Source organism: Rhincodon typus, chromosome 8 (assembly GCF_021869965.1).
Source record: "Rhincodon typus isolate 14 chromosome 8, sRhiTyp1.1, whole genome shotgun sequence".
Classification (NCBI taxonomy): domain Eukaryota; kingdom Metazoa; phylum Chordata; class Chondrichthyes; order Orectolobiformes; family Rhincodontidae; genus Rhincodon; species Rhincodon typus.
The window spans coordinates 66,019,261-66,024,600 of record NC_063339.1 but is presented as its reverse complement, the minus strand read 5'-3'; positions in this window follow the sequence as shown (position 1 = coordinate 66,024,600).

Here is a 5,340-nt window from a genome sequence, read left to right as displayed (position 1 = left end):
GAAGAAACCCACAGGGGAAAAGTAAGAAAAAGAACTGGTGGAAAATCCTACTCGGCCGCCACTCGTCTCACTGGAAGAGTCCATCCAGTCTCTGTCCCTAAATTTTAATGTCTCCTTGCAATCTTCTCTGCTGCAGGGGAAACAGCCCAGTCTGTTCAATCTCTCTTTATAAGTGAAACTCTCCAGCCCAGACCTGGTTAATCCCCTTTGCACTCTCTCCAGTGCTGTCACATCCCTCGTATAATGTGGATTCCAGAACTGTGCACTCTACTCTAGCTGTGGCCTAACCAACATTTTATACGGTTCCAGTATATCGTCCCTGCTCTTAAACACTCAGTCTTGGCTAACAATCCAAGTACCCCATAGGCCACCTTAACCACTTTACCCAGCTGTCCTGATAGCTTTGAGATCAGTGTACTTGCACACCAAGGTCCCTCTGATTCTGTGTTTGCAGGGTTCTCCTGTTCATCGTGTATTCCCTTGCCTTGTTTATCTCGTCCAAATATATCATCTCACATTTATCTGATTAAATTCCACTTGCTACTGCCTATCTGACTAGCCCTTCTATATCGTCTTGTAATCTAAGGCTAACCTCTTCACTATCTCCCACCCTGCCAATTTTAGCATCGTCTGCAAACTTGCTGATCGACTTTGCTATGTCCAAGTCTGACATCTAATAGATGGTAACTCAAAGTTTGAGCCAATAGCTTTGAGCCCCTGTCAAGGAGCTGAAGGCCCAGAGGTTTGCATTCATAATGTGGCCAAACAGGTCAAGTATTCGCCCGCAGAGAGCGGGCAGAAGGAGATTGAGAGTTTTGTCGGTCACTGCTGCCACCCAGACTTGCAGCCTCTGGCTTTAGGCTCGTGAGCTGTTCCAGGAATAACAAGCTCTTTCAGAGAAGCTAATTGTATACTTTGTCTACTTCCTGAATCTCTAAACAAAGGAGGTCTTCTGCATCTAAGGATGCTGCTGAAACAGATTGTTTACTTAAACTCTCTTAAATGCACATGTTGTCAGTTTTTTGAAGTTGAGCTGGGAGAAGTGACATTGCTGATTTCGGCTATTTACAGCCATCTACATCAAACAATCAGTTCTTCACAGCACAGAAGCATACTCGAGTAAGGGCAGATGGAATCCTTTTCATGTTTTCTGGTCAATCTTTAGTGCTCTGATGCTTGTTAACGGTTCATGTATTAAAACGATGCCAATACCTGCTGCATGTGTCACATCTATTGAATGAGCACAAAGGTTGGAATCATTTACAACCAGCTGTCTATAAAACTGTTTCTCCTCTGCTCCCTTCACACCAGCAAACAAAGCCTTTTCTTTTTGAGTTGAAGGTAATTTAGTTATACAACGTTCTGTTGAGGGTCAGATTAAAGATGGAAGCGTTTCATTAATTATGAGCACTACAACATTGTCTCGTATTTGAGGAAACGACTTGAATTGCTGTTGACTTCTCTCCTGCTTTCGTGTTGTTTTATAACACGAAAGACAGGATCTACATTTTTTCTGGATGCGGATGTAGCTGGCAATGCCTTTATTGCTAGCAATCGATTTGATTGTACTCCATGAAAAACATGTTATGGGGCAGTTAAGAAGCAAGCATTGGTCTGAGAACGGGCATTTCGTATTTCCCAGACCAGATAAAACTGTAACAGGTTTCTTTCCCTAAAGTACTAAAGTGCAAGATTTTGCTGTTAATGTGAGCCAGAACAACCAAGGCTGAATACTCAACACTGCTGTCTGCAGCAAATGTGCGCAGACCATGAAACAAAGTTATGGGATCATTTCCAAAGAATGGAGAAAATATTCATGATTTACTTTCTGTATCCTGCTTTTTATAATGTAATATTGTCTCAAGACATTTCAATCATGAGGTAATTTATAAAGTGAAGGGACACATTTTCAAATGCTGTGCCCAAAATTGCCCTGTAATGAACAGTGAGATAGATAGCCAGTGTCCCTGATGGGAGATTGTTGTACACCTTCCAAAATTCTTTCAGCCACAGATCTGGAAATACGGCTGTGGGATCTTCATTGTACCTTCGTGATACTGAAACTGGCTGCATGTGGAATAAAGGGTTAATTATACCTTGTGCTTGAGAATCGTATGTGCAGAAGTAGCTATGTCACAGGGACATGGACTCAAAGCCCGAGTTGGAGATTCCAGAAGATGTCCCCTCTTACCATCCCGTATATAGTTAGCCTTAGCAATGCTTGTTAATGTCCACGTACGAGTGTTGGCCTGATCTAACTGCATGATTTAATCTCCCATCTGGATATGGAAATATCCTGCTGTCAGAGCATGACACTGATATAAGAATTTGTATTCCAGCCCTGGACTGAAGCTCAAATATTCAGTCTTCAGACTTGGTAGTAAGTGTACGAATGTGTTTATTTAAATCTGCTCATTGCTTTCTTGCATAGTACAGTTCAAAGTACCCACTGCTTTGGACACTGCGGGCAATTTAGCTTAGCCAGCCCACCTAACCTGCACATCTTTGGACTGTGGGAGGAAACCGGAGCACCCAGAGGAAACTCAAGCAGACACAGGGAGAATGTGCAAACTCCACACAGACAGTCGCCCGAGGGTGGAATCGAACCTGGGTCCCTAGCGCTGTGAGGCAGCAGTGCTAACCACTGAGCCACCGTGCCGCCCTAATGACAGAATTTCCACAGTCCGTCCCTCCCGACACCAGGGAGAAGGATCCACCTCGATTCGAACTCGGATCACAGGATTCAGAGCCCAGCAACAATTTTTCTGCCTTTAAATTAGGATAATTATTTATCCCAGTGTGGTGTGGGCGGGTCGAAGTACATCTTGGTGCTGCAGGATGCAAGGACATTACAGTGAAGACCTTAATTAAGCAGCATTGGCAGTGAAGAGCTGGTTCGATTTAAAGCATGACGAGTCACAATCCACCGTAAATGTATGCCAAGGTCACAGTCTTGTTCCCTCGAAAACAAATAACTATATTCTTTGCCACACAAATAGATTTTTAATTGTGAATCCAGAAGAGTGGCACCAGTCATTTGCAAATGACAGTGTGTCTTGGTCTGCAAACAGCGGTCTTTTATTTTTTTGTAGCTTTCCTCTGCTTTTGGAATGCATCATCCAAGAAGGTGAGCACTCAGTCCCTGAGTGAGGAGTGCAGATTATTAATGAAGTTTACTTTGTAGTTTGCTCAAGTGTTGAAAAATAATTGGGCAAATATTTTGCAGCAATTCAGATGAGACTGGGTCGGGATACCGGTTGGTTTTGATTGACTTGTGAAATGTGCAGTAGATTTCAATATGATGTGCAGATTTTTGTTTTAACGAATGCTTTCCCTCATCAGTCAAGAAAAACTTGACAATGTCGAGTAAATAGCGGTAATATTTGTCTTTCCCTTTCTTTCACTTCTTGTGTTTACTTGAAGTCTGAACTGAATTAGCTTTATTGTCAAATAAGTACAGTCGCCACTTACTGCATCTTTTCAGTACGAGGTACCTAGGTACAGATTCTACAGTACAAGTTTTTTAAAAAAAACAGGCATTTCTCCTATAACATAGAACATAGAACATTACAGCGCAGTACAGGCCCTTCGGCCCTCTGTTGCGCCGACCTGTGAAACCAATCTGAAGCCCATCTAACCTAAAGTATTCCATTATCATATGTTTATCCAATGACCATTTAAATGCCCTTAAAGTGGGCGAGTCTACTATTTTTGCAGGCAGGGCATTCCACGCCCTTACTACTCTATAACGTGATAGTTGCGTTCTTGCGTGACGGCGTGCTAAAGAAAGTAGCCATAGAAAATTGCTATACCTCTACAGAAAGTTTCCGTTAGCCAAACAGCGTCCACTATTCATCAGCTAACAGGGTGTAGAGCTGGATGAACACAGCAGGCCAGGCAGCTTTAGAGGAACAGGACAGCTGACGTTTCGGGTCTGGACCCTTCTTCCTGCTCCTCTGATGCTGCTTGGCCTGCTGTGTTCATCCAGCTCTACGCCTTGTTATCTCGGACTCCAGCATCGGCAGTTCCTACTATCTCCACTATTCATCAGTCGTGTTACAGCCAACTTGCGTGTCACAGTAGAATGATGAAAAATAAATCCTGAAAAATAAATGAAGTCCAGCATTACAGATTGCAGGAATAAATTACAAAGTAGAAAAATAAAATGTTCAGAACAACAATGAATCCAACCCAGTCCACACTGGCACCGAGCCTCTAACCCGCGCTGGGCCTTGACTCCAGACCGTGCCGGGAGTCACCTCGAGGTTGGGAGACCGCTCTGGAATCACCTTGAGGCCATGCCAGACCACCATGTCCCGCTGAGAGACTGCCACACTGGGTCTGTGCTGAGGCCGAGAGTTCGAGTCCGCACTGAAGCCAGGAGTTCAGGACGTCACTGTGAAGAAGAAAAGAGGAGAAAAGACATACGTAAAAAGGCAAAAAAAGAGAGCAGGTGGATGAGCTCTGGTGAAAGCATCCTACTCTGCTGCCATCTTGGAAGACCTTGGAAGCTCAGTGCTATGTGATGGAATATTGAGTTCACTTTATGTTGATATTGAGCTCAAAGCTAGCAGGGGAAAAAGATGGTAAGTAAAAGTAATTGCACTCAATCCCAACAATTTGCCTAATTCAAACTGAGAAAAAACACTCCCAGCTGCAGTGTTGAATTTTTCATTACTTTATTTCTTCTTTCAAACAGTTGTTTGGCAGTACAGAACTTTGTGTTGCTGGAAGAAGGCATGTTTAAGCAAAGTTTCTTTTGCACTCGTCAGGGCAATTCACAAAAATACAAATTCATGGTGAAAGCTGATGTTGATACTGCATGAGAGGCGTGTGCTTATGAGTGAAGATGAAATACTTGGGGCAAGATATCTTTTCGGTGTTTTATACTTGGCATGTGATATGGGCATTATTTCTGGCAAGGCCAGTATTGGTTGCACATCCCCAATTGTCCTTGAACTGGCTTGCTAAGCTATTTCAGAGAGCAATGAAGATTTCAGCCACTTTGTTGTCAATCTAGAGTCACTTGCAGGTCAGAACATGTATGAATGACTGACAGATTTCCCTCCTTAAAGGGAATTTACAGGCCAGATGAGTTTTTTTTTGTATAACCATCCCCTATTAGTTTCATGGTCTGCCGCTACTGAGACTTGCTTTCAGTTCCAGATTTGTACTTTTGTGAACTTGAATTCCGTTGGCTGTAATGATGGCTTTTGAACCTGTGCCCTTAGACCATTAGCCAGGGCCTCAGGATTACAAAATAAAACAAAGAACTCCTGATGCTAAAGATTAGGAAATAAAACGCATGTTGCTGGAGAATCTCAGTAGGTCTAGCATTAT